The following is a 16,514-nucleotide window of genomic DNA, read 5'->3' on the forward strand; positions in this document are numbered from 1 at the left end:
ACACCTCCTGAAAGTGAGCTTTGAGAACATCAGCCAGTTGTTGATTGTCTGGGATGGTGGTGTTGAAGAGTAGCTGATGAATCTCCTTTGTGAGTTGTAGAATTTCAGGACCTTGGAAATTGGACGATACGGATCGTTAAAGTCTATTGATGGTGGAATGAAGGACTGAGATAGTGGACTCATAAGCAGTGTGAGTCTCAGCTATCAGCTTCTGGGAGAGAGTAGACTGGTTCGCAATGGCTGTTTTCAAATTTTCTTTGATTGCGGATACCTCAGAGATGAGGCGCTCCGCAGCAGCCATAAATTGCTTGTGATTGGCCTTTCGAGTGTTGTCGAGAGACCGAATCCCCATTTCCACTTTAAGAGAAATCCTCTCAGCAGCTAAACGTTCCCTAGTCTTCAATCTTTCAATCCTTTCGATCAAGGACCGCGGTACTGGATGGTCTTCAGATTGCGGTTGAGTGGACTTGACCGCAGCAAGAATTTGATCTACTTTGGATTGTAGATTCAAGAATTCTTTTCTAGACACAACCATCTTCTTCTTCTTCTTTTTCTCCTTGGGCTTGGAGGTTGAGTGTTGAGAACCAAGCGATTCCTCTTCCTCATCAAACATCATTAGATCATCATCAGAGGGATTAGGCTGATTTACCTCATTCAGATCAACATCATCAAATCCGAAGGTAGGAGTGGAGCTAACTTCTATTGCGGTGCCTTCGTCTTGAGAATCTCTAGCAGTTGACGTTGGAGGGGGCTTTGAGGGAGTTTGATCAGCAGTCGCAGATTGAGCCTTGCGGATTGTATCAACCATTTCGTCCACCAAAGCTTGAACTTTGCAGATTGTAGATACGGTATGGGCATTATTGATTGCGCCTGCCCAATACTTCGCTACAGACTAAATCTTTTGTTGTTTATGTTGAAGCTGCTTTGTTTGACGTGCCTTTCTTGCTTGAAATGCCCTACAGAAAGCGGCATATTTCTTGGCTTCGGCTTCACTTGTTGGTTGATACCTACTCCATGAGTCGTTAAGATCGATATCGTCAATTCCTTGGAATGGCACCGAGGTGTCCCTCGAGTTCACGGATCCTTGCACATTGGTGCTCCCCGTGCCTAAACCACCTATAACAGATGTAAGAAGAGTAGGATTTCCTGAGCTTCCTCGGTCTCCTTGACCTGGGGTCAAGTTTGTCCTTGGCTCAGTTCTGGCAAAAGCTGAAGAATCGTCTTGCGGTTTGGAAGGTGTTTGAAGTGTTTGGGTAACAGACAAAAGTATGGATTTCAACTCCTCACGGGAAAAGAAGTGTAGATGGGAAGCCCTGGAGACCTTAGGGAGGGAACCAGTTCCATCCTCTTGGGAGTGAGCTGGGGGTGAGTCTCCACATTGTGGTGAAATAGACGCACCTTCTGCGTCTGAGTGGTATCGGATGGTTGATTCGAATGGGTGTGCAGCCACCCCAAGCACTACCGGAGCCTTTTGAGAGGCTGCGGTATCAGTCTGGTCACGTATTTGGCCTGTGGGATTGGTTTTTCTTTTCTTAGGGATCGAGATGGGTTGATCGTCCTCATCAGAATCACTTCTAGAGGGAAAGTGAGAGTGATGTTTGTTTGGCTCGACATTTGTGGGCACAATTGGGGTCATTTTTCTTTTCTTTGAAGGGTCAGCTTGATTGGGAGCATCATTTTTCTTAGGAGTTCCATGTTTCTGGTGTGGCGGGGGCCTTGATGAGCTAAGGCCAACTATTTGCGTCTTTGTGATAAAGACAGGTTTGATAGAGTGGTGGAGGATGGGGCTGCGGTACTACTAGGGACAGTGAGTGTGGATGGGGTTTGTAGAGGCGGGATAGGAATGTATGGGGCAATATCTTCCGTAGCCTCAATATGGTCTGAGACATCAGCAGTTTCAAGACCAAGAGTAGAGAGAATGTGGACTGGTAGTCGTCTGATAGGTCAAAAAACAGATTGATCAGAAGAGGGATTGTACCTTTTGAGATCTTTAGTGATGAAGAGATTGATGTCATTGCCCATGCTTATTTCTACATCAGTATGAAGGTCTGAGATGCATAGAGACCAAAACCTGGCAAACGTGAGTTTGGTAGGGTTCTCTTTTGGAATTTCCTTAGGAATGTATTGCAAGAAGTCGTCCCACAAGATCTGACCGTAGTTAACATCATGGCCAGTAAAGTTGCTCCACACCAAATCCAGGAGCTTGTGTCCCATATTATCCGTGCCTCTGGTTCTGCCGGATAGACTGCGGATCATAAAGTGGCAAACAAATTGCCATACCGCATGCAACTGATTTTTCTTGAGCTCGCCTATGACTTTGATCTTCTTTTGATAACCCATCCGGTAGAGTGCAGTATGGATGTCCGCCATACTTGGAGTGAAAACCTTGATTGAAGGTTGAAAAGGAGGTTGATGGCGGTGAGGAACTTTTCTTTAGTCAGAATGACCAAAGAATTGTTTACTAAGTTCAGATGCACTTCTTGAGGATTCTCGAGGGGTCGATACGCTGAGAAGGCGCATTTGAAGAGAGTTGAGAGAGGAACCACATCTATAAATGAATCGAAGGGACCAAACAGTGGGTGATTGGACAGAAACTTGATCATCAACTTGGTTGGAGCATTGTAGAAGGAATACTCTTCGAACACAACCCTAAAATTGCTTGACGCAATCGATGGCATTGGATGTCTTGATGCAGAGTCTGAACCAGTAGGTTTTGCTGATCCAGATGCCTTGGAGTGTTTCTTGGAGATGCCTGATTTCACCATTTTTAGGGGTTGAAGAAGTTTTGCAAGAGAAAACAGAGTGCAAGAAAAAGTTCGAGGTTCAGCAAACGTAAACTTTTCTTGGGGAAGAAGAAGGGGGTTTTATAGTGGCTAATTTGGAGCGGCAAACGATTTTACCCTAAGTGAAATCAGGTAAAATGTTTGGGTGTTTTTCTTGGATTAGGAGAGATAATCTCAGCCACAAATTAAAAAAAAAGTTTAATCTATATTTTTGAGATTTACAAAAAGGGTTAGCATTTAATGGAATGTCAAGTTTCAACACCACGTCTGAAGAACGTGTGATGAGGGAGGGATTAACTCATTGGGTAAAGGGGAAGTTGTAACAGATTAGACGTTTTGGGGTAATAGGAACAGTTTAAAGGGATTTGATTTTGGGAAATCAATCTTTTTGTCATCATACCTAAAATAGGTCTGACACGAGGTTTATATAAAAGAATGGGACAGTTACACAAAGAATGTTTTTTTTAATGTTTTTCTCTATTTAATAAAGGATCATTAAATAGCACACCATGATTTAAAATAAAAATGAAACAGTTTGAAAATCAATCAAAGTGATTGCGGACTGAAACATCATTGCGGATGGATCATTTGCCAACGGATGGATGACCGCGGTAGAAGAACTGAGAAGAACACTTGTACAAAGATTAGTAGTAACAAACAAAAAGGACCATTGAAGGATGAGTATGATATATGGTTGCGGTACACAGGGTATATCAAAACCATCTATCATAGATAACTTCAACTAGGACCGCAACAGAGATCAAGGATGGTATGCGATACCTATCAATTCAAAAACAATCATGGGTCCGGATTCATCATTCCTAACATTTGTAAGAAACTGTTGAGTTTTGTAGAGTCAAGTGCCTTTGTGAATACATCAGCAATCTCTTCATGAGTATGGACAAAAATTAGTTCAATGTTACCTTTCAGGATGTGGTCTTTGATTAAGTGATACCGTAGTTCAATATGCTTGGTATTGGAGTGCTGAATTGGATTGTGAGAAATCGCTATAGCACTTTCAGAGTCACAATAGATTGGTATCTGCAGCATTCTGTATCCGTAGTCCAATAGTTGTGTTTTCATCCATAAGACTTGTGAACAACAGTTGGCTGCGACTACATATTCAGCTTCTGCAGTAGACAATGATACACAATTTTGTTATCTTGATGACCAGCTGACGAGTCTTCCACCCAAAAATTGACATCCACCAGAGGTGCTTTTACGATCTAGTTTGAAGGCTGAAATCGTTCCCTACGGGGTACCATAAGCCAAGAGTCTTGCTACCCTTTAAGTACCGAAGAATCTGCTTGGCTGCAGTTATGTCTGACATTTTTGGGTCATCGTGGTAGCTTGCGCATACACCTGTTGCAAAGACGATATCTGGTCGGCTTGTGGTGAGGTACATCAATGAGCCAATAATACCTCTATAAGTCTTGTGATCAACTGATTCGCCTGAGGGATCAGCAAATATCTTATATCCGAAGGCCATGGGGACCTTAGCCGAGGAACAGTTGTCCATTGAATAGTTCTTTAACAATTCAAATGTGTATTTCTCCTGATGAATGAATATCCCTTGAGGGACTTGTTTCACTTGAAGTCCTAGAAAGAAGTTAATCTCTCTATTCATTCTCATTTGGAACTTGTTGGTCATTAGCTTAGCGAATTCATTCACCATTTTCTGATCGGTTGAGCTGAAAATAATATCATCCACATATATTTGTACAAGCATAAGATGAACACCATTTGCTTTTCTAAATAAAGTGGGATCAATCACTCCTCTTTTGTATCCGGACGAGACAAGAAATTCAGAGAGAGTCTCGTACCATGCTCTTGGGGCTTGTTTTAGACCGTAGACTGTTTTTTCAAGCTTGTAGCAGTGGTCTGGGAATTCAAGAATTTCGAAGCCCGGAGGTTGCTAAAGATAAACCTCCTATTTTAATTCACCGTTGAGAAAAGCACTTTTCACATCCATTTGATGAACCTTGATATTCTTGGGAGCTGCGTATGCTTAGAAGATCCGGATGGCTTCCATTCGTGCTACCGGAGCATACGTTTCATCATAGTCAATACCTTCAAGTTGACTATATCCCTTGGAAACTAGTCTTTCCTTGTTTCTAACGACCGCACCAGATTCATCCAACTTATTCTTGTACACCTATCTAGTACCACCAATGGTGTAGCCTTGCGGCATTGGAACGAGCTACCATACTTTGTTTCTTTTGAATTCTTCTAGCTCTTCTTGCATTGCGGATATGCAATTCGGTTCAAGTAATGCTTCTTTGATCGATCGGGGCTCGACCGAGGAAAGAAACGTTGCGTAGTGACAGTGATCGGATAAGTCCTTGGATGATCGAGTCTGGATTCCTGCGGATGGGTTGCTGATGATTTGACCTGGTGGGTGGTCTTTCGTCCATACGTGTAGACGGGGTTGCAGATGATCAGCAGCTGCGGTAGAGGGAATGTCTTCAATATCAAAAGACTTTGTAGTTGGAGATGATAGTTCCCCTGGACTTGAGAACATCCCGCTGAATTGTCTTGAACTGAGAAGGATGGATCAGGGTTTTCTTGGGCAGATGGTGAAGGTTACCCCTAGAGTGCAGACGGGAGCTCCCCTTGAACCTGCGAAGGTTCCCCCTGGATTGTGGATGGGAGTTTGTTAATCCTTGAATATGTTCTTGTGTTAATGTTTTCTATGTTTTCATCATCCGAATCCGAAAAACGTTTGATGGTTGAAAATCTCTGCGGATGATGGTTGGAGCTGTATCTTCTAGTACTGGAACCTCGATGGTTGCTGTATGGTCCAGAGTTGAGTTTTCCCCTTCAACCGGCGAGGTGGAAGTATTTAGTGATACTTCATCAGACAACGTAGGACTAGATACGTCAGCATGTTGTTGCTGAGCATCCAGAGACACAAGAACTTCGGATAACTTGGTTGTATCTACAGGGTCGAAGAGATCGTCATAGTTTACTTCAACTCGATTTAACGGACCCGAAGAAGCAGGAATATCACTTTCTAGAATTGTCATGGTTTTGGTTGATGGAGCGGTGTTGCGGATGTGATAGTCATCAAATTTCACATCGAAGCTTTCAATTATCAACCTTGTGCGTCTAATGAGAACTCGATAAGCAACCTTGTTGATGGAGTAGCCAAGGAAGATGCCTTCATCAGAATTTGGTGCGAATTTGTTGACGTGGTCTCTGTTGTTGATTACAAAACATCTACACCCAAATATATAAAAGAATCGAACATTTGGCTTGCGGTTGTTAAGGCCCTCATATGGTGTTTTGTTGAGACGTTTGCACACAATGCTTCGGTTTTGTACAAAACAGGTTATGGCCACTACTTCGGCCCAGAAGTAGAGAGGAAGGTGAGCGAAGTTGAGCATAGATCTGGCAGCTTCTACTAAAATGCGGTTCCTTCGCTCTACTACCCTATTTTGTTGCGGTGTGTAGGGGAGCTGAGAAGTTGTGAGTAATGCCTTTGGAAACCAAGAAACTGTTTAGAAGATGGTTAGTAAACTCGGTTCCATTATCACTTCGGATACGTCTAACGGGTAGCTTGATCTGAAGTTCAAGTTCCTTGACTAAGTTGATCAACACCTGCGGTGTTTCTGACTTGATTCGAAAGAAGAAGACCCATGTGAAACGTATGAAGTCATCCACTATAACCAGTATGTATTTCTTGTGATGAAGACTGGCTACGGTAGATGGACCGCAGAGATCAATGTGCAAAAGTTCCAATGGTTCAGAAATTGAGGATTCAATCCTGGTGGGGTGACTTGCCTTGAATTGCTTTCCACACTAGCATGCAGGACAGAGAGTATCATTGCTGAACTTGAGGATTGGAAGACCTCTGACTAGTTCGCTTGTGACTAAATTGTTGATGTATCTGAAATTGAGGTGAGCTAGCTTGCGGTGCCATAGCCAGCTGACTTTAGATACTGCTTTGGATAGGAAGCATAACTGTAGGTTGCCTATGATCAGAGATACATCCAGAGGGTACATAGTACCTTCGGATCTGGACTTGATCAGACAAGTGCTCCTATCGCTTGTCATTACATAGCAAAATTGATCATCAAATTCAACATGATTGCCTACTTTACATAGTTGACCAACACTGATGAGATTGTGTTTAAGGCCTTCTACATAAGCAACCTTTTGAATAGAGAAGTTTCCCATAGTAAGAACACCATAATCTCGGATTATCCCATTCGCATTGTTCCCGAATGTGACGTTTCCACCGTTGCAAATTGGCCTGAAATTTCGAATGTATTTTAACCTTCCAGTCATGTACAAGGAGCAGGCACTGTCGATTAACCATTATTCTTCTTGTTCCTCCTTGCACAGGGCCTGAGAATTACACGGTTAGTTTAGGCATCCAAACTAGTTTGGAGCCTGGGACAAAGGATGAGTTTCTGATTGATGCATGAATCGAGGTTGCAGGGACTGGTTTCGTGTCAACTTTTAATCCTAATCCTGGGTGTTTTTGAGTTTTCGGGATGTTGCATTTTTTGAAAAGTTACGAGGTTTGTGAAAAGGATTAGTTTTGACATGAGATAAAACTTTTTGACAAGTACATTGACATTGACAAGCTGAAATTTTGTCTTTTGTTTTGACACTTTGTTTGGTCAGTGGTCGGAAGGATGGGATAGTCTTGTGACCAGTACGAGGTTGGTAATATCTGACATTGGTGCTGTTGGAATTTGAAAAAGTTTGTTTCGAAAAAGATTTAGCACGTGTAGATACCTTGGACCTTTTTCTAGGATTTGGTAAAATGCCCTTCCACTTGTTGAAATTTTGATGTGATTTTAATAGTGTTGGAATGGGTAAGATACCCTTCCATTTTGGATCATCCGAGGAATAGATTTGAAAACCATTGCTTCGAAAAGACCTTTCTTTCTTTTGGATTGTGCCAAATGAGTTGGAAATGGATGTTGAAACTGTACATTTCTTTTTGCATGTTTTCTTGATGGGAGAGTTATTTGAAAAATAGTGAGCAAAAACAAACTTTTCTGGACTCTTAGATTTTGGTAATCTGATGTGTCTTTTATCTTTAGAAAAGGTTTGTCGATTTGTGCCTTAGGATCGAAACTCCTCTTTAAAAGCCTTTTTTACTAAGGTTTTTGGAGAACCGCAATCATTAGTGTTCAATTGCGGTTTCCTGAAAACCTTTGAATTTTTTTGAAAACGAGCACTTGACTCATTCGAACTTGAAGAGTCAGGGTTTTGAGAGCATTGACAAACTTGAAATTTCTCTATGGGTAGTTCATGGTGAATTGGTTGAAGAGTCACAAAGCTTTTTATTGTGGATTGTGGTAAGGAAGACTTAGCTACCACAACGTAAGTCTGAGTTGTGACTTCAGTGGGACTTTTTCTGAGGGTCATGACTGCAATGAGAGGCACTGCGGTCTGAGGACAAAGGTGGAAAGTCCTGTGAAACTTCAGGACTTTCTATGACAATTTCTTCATCAACAACAGATGAGGTCTGAGAATTTGAGTTGATCATGCCACAGATAGGAGTTTGATCACTTGTATGACCCAAAACCTCAGGCATAATTTCCTCAACGACACAATTATTACTTAGATTATGAAGTCTACCAAAGTGGGTTCTGATATCTTCGGGAAAAGTCTTGTCATTGACTGGAAAATGAAATTCTCGGTCCGGAGGGACATATAGTCGATCTTTGTTAAACCGGGGTGAGGAATCCTTTGCGGTAGGATATCCATTGGACCAACCCCAATTGTATGTATTGTCCACAGTTCCATTATTAACCAAATTTTCAATAGCTTCACTTTCCTTGAACAATTTTTCTATTAATAGATTTAAGCGTACAATCTGACTTTGAGCTAAATCTCTTTGGTTCAAAGCTATCTCTAGTTGTGTTTCACTCAACATTCTTGCATCTTTTTCTAGCTCTAAATCTTTTTCTAACATGGCCATTTTGAGTCTTTTGTTGTCCAGTCATCCTCTCACATGAAACATCTCTTGGGACGCTATGTTCTTCTCATCTAAGGCTTTGTTGTAGTCTGTAAGGACGACAACACATGTGTCATTAAGATTGTCTATGAAGGGTTGACAGTCATGCATGTTTTAGTTTATAGTTTGAATCATGAGTTTTACCTGTTCTACGATGCTTAGTGTTCCATCTTTTTCCATGTAGTTGTAGTTCTTTTCCATCTGTGTAGACCCATCATCATCAGTAGTTGCTAGCATGCAGATTTTGCATTTTCCTTTGATATTGCTGATGGTTTCTTCTTCATCTCCAGATGACCAAACTTGATGGTCTCTTTTGACATGGACCACGTATGCCCTATCCTTTTCCTTTTCCTCCAATTCTTGAGCCATTCTAAGGTAGAATGCTCTGTCTTTCACCACATTCGCTTTGCAATCCTTTGCAAAATGATTCTCTTTGTTGCACTTGTGACATATTACAACATTACTTTTGTCTTATGAGGGGGGTACCAGAGTCAGAGGTTTGAATGGACTATGGTGCCTTCTTTGGTTGAGTGTTTTGAGATTGTGGTAGTGGGTGAGAACTTTTGGGATAATGAGATTGATTATTTTGTGGGTTGAAGTTACGGTTGAAAGGAGGTTTGTTGAATTGTTGATTCTTACGAAAAGAGGGAGGTGGTAGCCGGTTGAACTATTTAGTTACAAGAGCAATAGCCTTATGAAATTCTTATTCATCATCATACTCTGAGTTGGCTTCGTACGACTGCGGTGTAGTGTCATACGAGGGAGGGTAAGATTGATTATGTGGAGCTTGTGCTATAAGAGCAAGTGGTCCTCCGAAGTCAGCACAGTCTTTGAGTACGGTGGATTCTTGTGCTTGCAGTTCCCCGTAGAGATTGTAGAGAGACAATGAATGAATGTTTCTATCCCCTTGGACTATCATCTTAGCAGTACTCCAATGTCTTCCCAAACCATTGAGAAATTGAAGGTTTGTTTCATGGTTACTGCAGATGGTACCAACATTCGATAGCTTAGTGACTATCAGATTGAACCTTTTGAAAGAGTCTTCTAAACTTTCGCCAATATAAGCTTTGAAGTTGTTGAATTCAATGAGTGTAGTAGTGAGCTTTTTATCTTGAGCTTGTTATGAGCCTTCGTACAAACTCTGGAGAACATCCCTGATCTCTTTTGCTGATTTGCAGTTTATGATAATGTCGAAATTGTCAGGAGCAACTCCACAAGAGATTTCATAAAAATCAACAACATCATTTTCCATTTTATCGAGATCATCTTTGGTGGGACGGTTCATGACTGGTTGTCCTCCTCCTAGTCTGGTTGTGGCTCCATCAGTTTGAACAGTTGTAAGAATAGGGACATGTGGTCCTTCTTGTACAGACCGCCACACATATCTACAAAGTCTCCTTAAGTACCTTTCCATTCTCTGAGACCAGTGATGGTATTCATTTGCCACCAATATTGGAGCTCGATTAGAACCACCAACACTGTTGGAAACATTAAGACATAGTGCTTGTGCCCTTTTTCCTTGTTTTTTTTTTTTTTTTTTTTTTTTTTTTTTTTTTTTTTTTTTTTAAGAAATGAGCTTTAGTGGTATAGAAGGCCCTTTGAAAATCAGAGTTTTGCTTTTCAAAAAGCAACCACTATGGCTCTGATACCAATTGTTGAGAGAAAAACTTGAGACACACTTGAACAAGCGTTAGAACAAGTATAGTTGTGGAATAGTTAATCTCAAAGGATCTAAAAGCTCAACAATAATAAGTTAACGAGTTAGAGAGTTAGAGAGTTAGTTGCGGAAATGTAAGGAAATATAAATGGCAGCAAGTAATATATCAAGTATACACATAAGTTGATTCATAACATGGAATTCATTCAGACCATGTTAGTGAGTGAGATCAAGCTTAGTGATAAAGTCACGAATGACTTGCTTCGAAGAGAAGTAATTATCAGTTATGTTACAGACGATTGAGAGAGTAAGAAGAAATATGAGATGCATAATAGAAAGATGTAATAGATAGACTTGAAGATTGTTCAGATTCTTATTAACTGATAAAGAATGAGCTCTATATATAGAGACTCAAGAATTACATTGGATCACATCTCTAAGAGTAGCCATGCAAGGCATACTGGACAATAGAGAGTATTACAGAAAAGTAGATAAAATTAAACTAAGTAACGTAAGTAAGACTGCGGTTAGATAGATGACTTCGGATGTGACTACTGATGATGGCTTGACTGCGGATCCTTGAGGGCTGCGGTAGACTATGTTCAAGAGGGTCATGATATGTATTTTTGTGTTAAACGCATCATTTTTCTTGAAATTAATCCATCATTTTGTGATTTTTTATTTATTTCTACCGTGGATATCATTTATCAAGCAATTTTTGTGAAAAAAAAAAACGTTTTGCAAAATAAATGTATTTTCTAATACTTATTTAAAAAGCAGTTATTTTGTGATATGACCCAACACATTTTCCTGAATCTTTTTTATTGCAGATATCCATCTTTATGTGTTGCTTATATAGACGAGGCAATTTGAAATGATATACTATTCTCTTATGGCCAATGAAGGGGATATTCTATTCACACCCTATAGCTACACTACTAATTTGGAAGATATAAGAAATTGAGTATCATCTGTATATGTTGATATTCTAATAAAAATTTGATAGGTGTAGATGGATGTATAATGGGATTTCGTTTCTATAACTTTTGTCATTAATTTCATTCTAACAATTGCTTTTTTAATGGTCTTTTAATTGAGTTGTTGAATTTTTCTAATCCTATGTTCATTGGGAGATTAACCGGACATTTTGTTTGCCGGGCTCAAACACGGTATGCAAACATACTTTCAAATTGTCTTTGTTTTTTTTTAAATTTACAAATACATCTTTACAGATAAAGGGATCTAGAAGCTTGAGAATCGATTGATAATAGCAAACAAATTTTACTAACAAATGAAACAAAAGTAAAGTATAATTATACTTTACCATTTTTGAGTTTAATATCTCCTTTGTTTCAAGTAAAATGCATGTTATGAAAAATAAAAATGAGAATACATTTTAACGAATGTGCAAAAAATCCATAACCTAAACCGGTATATGTATATTTGTTACTTGCTAAAAAAAGGTCACTTAATAACGTTTTTATTTAGGTCAAATCGCATGCTTAAGCTAAGATTTATTATTTGAATATTTTGTGTCTAAGAGGAGAAAACAAGATTTGTTGTTTTATATAGAGGGGGTCCTACTTTGTATAAGAAACTAGCCAAATACAAATTACAAACTCCACATATTACATATAAATTAATTAGCCAATATATCAATTCGGTTTTGAACATGAAGCAATGAATATAGATAAAAAATAAAAATGACAACGATTAGTTAAAACATATAATCTTTTCTCATCGTTATAACCAACGTTATTTCGAAAATACAAACAATTAAAATAGTTGTAAGAACTACTATGAAATATACATTTAGGAAAGTTTTATATTTATATTTACGAGTAAACTAAATTCTTATGAGGAATATACTGCATTTTTTAGTTGTAAAAGTTACACAACTTAAATGACAACTATAATACACAAACAACTTCGTATGGGCAAACAACTTCATTGTCACAAAGCCGAGCAGTAAAAATATTTATATGTCAACACGTTTGCACCAAAAATAACTAATTTCCGAAACAAATTATTTGTCGCCCGCCGCTATACGCGGGTAAACGATTAGTATATATATATATATATATATATATATATATATATATATATATATATATATATATATATATATATATAGGTTCAGGTTCATTTGAGACTATGCTAATTTTGTGAGATCGGGAGACAAAAAATCTAAAAATAATTTTAAAATGCAAAATAAAAGGAAAAATCCAAAAATTCTTTTTTTTAATTATTATTTTCGGAACTTCATTTACCTATAAAAAATTAAAAAAAAATTACCGTTTTTTTTTTTTTTGAAAAATACGTTAAATATTCTAATAGAATATTACACTGTACATTTCTAATATGATTTTTAAAATGTTTAGAATATTCTACTAGATTTGTCAGATATGTAGAATATTCTAAATATTCTACTAAAATATGTAAAAAAATGTTATTTTTTTGAATTTATTTTTTATTTTTTTTGGTATTTTTTTTGGAAAATATATATTCCGAAAATAATATTGGAAAAAAATTTCGAAAATTTTCAATAATTTTGCATTTTAAAAATGTTTTTGGTTTATCTACTAAATGAATGGATATGATTGCATTTCACGGTCTCATAAAATTAGGTCGTCTCACATGAACCTAACTCTCTCTCTCTCTCTCTCTCTCTATATATATATATATATATATATATATATATATATATATATATATATATAGAGAGAGAGAGAGAGAAATTATATATATATATATATATATATATATATATATATATATATATATATATATATATATATATATATATATATATAAGGTTGAAATCGGTTGAGAAATTATAGTTTCCCGAGAATCCGAAAACTAAAAGTGGAGCGTTGGATCAAAATTAATTCATTAAGGACATGATCGTCATCTTACTAATCTCATTTAATGTTTAATTATTTGTGTTATTGAATATATTAATAAATGTCTAAAAATTTGCAAAATAAATCAAATTTTTGGATTTTTTTAAAAATAGTATTTTTTCGATTTAGATTTTTTAATATTTTATTGAAAACATCAATTTAAAATAAAAATAAAAAAGCTTTTTTTAAAACTGCAATTTTTTCAAAAAACTGAAATTTTTTAAAGAAAATTGAATTTTTGTCAAAAAAAAACTATAACTTTTTTAAAAAATTGCATTTTTAAATAAAAAAAAACTGCAATTTTTTAAAAACACTGCAATTTTTTTTCAAAAGCTGCATTTTAAAAAAAAAAACTGCATTTTTTTTAAAAAGTTGCATTTAAAAAAATCTGCAATTTTTTCAGAAAAACTGCATTTTTTTAACAGTAAGTTTTTTAAAATCAATAAGTCAAAAAAAAAAGAACTAGAATATTTAAAAAAAATACTCTAATTTTTTTAACAATAAAAATTAAAGTTTTAGGTACATATATGCATATTTTTTCAAATGCATATATGCATATTTCTTATACTATAATATTCGTAAGTAAATTTAAAAAAATCTCATTTTTATTAATTAATCTATAAACATAATAGTACAAGTATTTTATTCGATACAAAATAAAATATAAAAAATAAAAAAAATGCTAGAAATTACAAAGCGTTTTCATATCTTCGTGTCAATATTTCTTTATTTTCTTTAATTTATCATTTTTCACCTCTTCAATATTCACCATAATTTCTTCCAAATCTACAAGAAAATTAAAAAAAGATGATTAAGGCAAAAACACTCACAAAAATAAATATATAATTTTCATGTGATTAACATATAAATCACATACGATTCACATATGAATCACATTTACATATGACATCGTATGTAAATCACATGCAATTCACATATGAATCATATGTGATTCACATGTGATTTACATGTGAATCAAATGTGATTTACATGTGAATCAAAATGTGATTAATATCTGAATATGTACATATATATATGTAATTCACTTGTGATTTACATGTGAATCACATATTATTCATATATGATTTACATGTGATTAATATGTGAATCACATGTGATTTACATGTGAATCATATATGATTTACATGTGAAGCACATGTAATTCATATGTAAACATATGAATCACATCCAATTTCATTTACATGTGACATCATCCAATTTTAACGATTGAAAATATATCTAAACCAAAATCAACAAAATTATATTATAATTTCCAAAAAAAAATATATATATATACTAGTGAAATTATAAGAATATAGTCATATACCATGTCAATCTTGGCAAAAATATCTTCGACATATCTGTGAATAATTCTCGAATCATTCTCAAACCCATTCATTGTAAACGTTTTTCCACTACTTGTTTGTCCATAAGCAAACGCAGTGCCTGAAAATGCACAGTTATTCGCTTCCAAATTAATTTTCATGACCGGTAACTACAGAACTTAGTCAATTCGTAGAAGGTGAAGATATTCAAAGTGAGAGATGCAATAACACAACACAATAATTAAGTATCATCCAGGTTAAAAATTATTTAAATAAATGTACTATGAGCCCTGCAAGAAGTCATGTTGAACAATCAAGAAACACACTTTTATTTGCAAGTTGTGCAAAAGAAGTAAGTACAAATGACAAGGTCAATATGGTAATTTCAGACAAAGCTTTAGTGAAGCATCTTCAAAAGATTTAGATAGATTGGAAAACGAGTTAAGATCTCCAGGGTCTAATCGTTTCACATCAGATACCACCACTGAATTGTTAAGGGAAAAAGACCTTCAACTTGAAAAGGTAATAAAGCTTTGTCTACCCCTTAAATTACACAAAAACTAATAAATTTACATAATGAAAAAAAATTGGATCTCATGTACTGATGCAGAAGCATATTGATGAATTAACAGCTGAAAGATATTTGTTTTATTTTATTTATCTCAGATATTAATTTTTAGGTTTTTGAATATCTTACAAATGGGTTCAGATGAATACCCTCACTTATGATTGCAAATAACACCTGAAGTTGAAACTTACATGATGCCAGAAACATCAATTGTGGTGGACCCACGTTACTCATTTGATGGAAGCATTAGAAACCTTGGATCTAGTTGATATCAGGGGTATATTTCTTCTTTGTAAATGGCAAAAGAACCACAAACATCAGTGCATAAACAAGAGCAAAATTGAAGTTATTAAATCCATTCTTTAAGTAAAATAAAGGCCCTTCATTTCCATATAAATGAATCTCTCCACCTCCTAAAACATTATACACCAACAAAGTCATAACAGATGATGTCCATTTCCCATAGTAATAGTAATCCACAACTACTGAAATTGTCTGAAACAAAAACATAACAAGTGGTTAGAAAATAGAAAGTTAGAATTTAGAAACAAGTTTTTAATTAAAAGATTACGTACCTAAAGTGTAATTGACATAAATGCCCCTGATATAAATGCCCTTTTGAATTTTCGAAGTAGAGAGTAGACTGTTACTGGAAAAAAAGCAAGGATTGAAAAAGGCCAACCAAGAATTACTCTAGTTGCTGCAATAGCAACTGGCATGCATCCCAAAAAGAAACAATGCTGAAGAGAGAGAGAGATTGCATACATAGAAAAAGAACTTTGAAAAAAACCTGGAAATCAAAGTTATGAAAAAGACTTAATATGAAAAGGGAATTGAAAGTAGAAAGCATGATCTGCGTATAAAGGATAAACACAGATACATAAGATTATCCAATTGATAGATAAAAGAAAGAAATCAAACGAAAAGATAAGGGTTTGTTTAGGTACCAAAAGTATAAGAAAGACCAGGGGAAGAGGAGTGTCGAATAAAGACCTATACAGAGAAATACGATTGTCATCTACCTTCCAGTGACTGCCATTTGAATTGGAATTTGAATCCTCGTCTGATAACCCCTGTTTCTTTTCTCCATGCTTTTACAAAAATGTCACAAATCATCTTAATCTTTTATTATTTTGATCTAACGACCCTTGTATGGTTCTCGGGTTTTCGGAAATAGGTTCTCAAATGATCATTCCTCTCTCTCTCTCTCTCTCTCTCTCTCTCTCTCTTTCTCTCTCTCTCTCTCTCTCTCTCTATATATATATATATATATATATATATATATATATATATACTCAAGT

Source organism: Lactuca serriola, chromosome 5 (assembly GCF_051521515.1).
Source record: "Lactuca serriola cultivar US96UC23 chromosome 5, Lser_US96UC23_V15, whole genome shotgun sequence".
Taxonomy (NCBI): domain Eukaryota; kingdom Viridiplantae; phylum Streptophyta; class Magnoliopsida; order Asterales; family Asteraceae; genus Lactuca; species Lactuca serriola.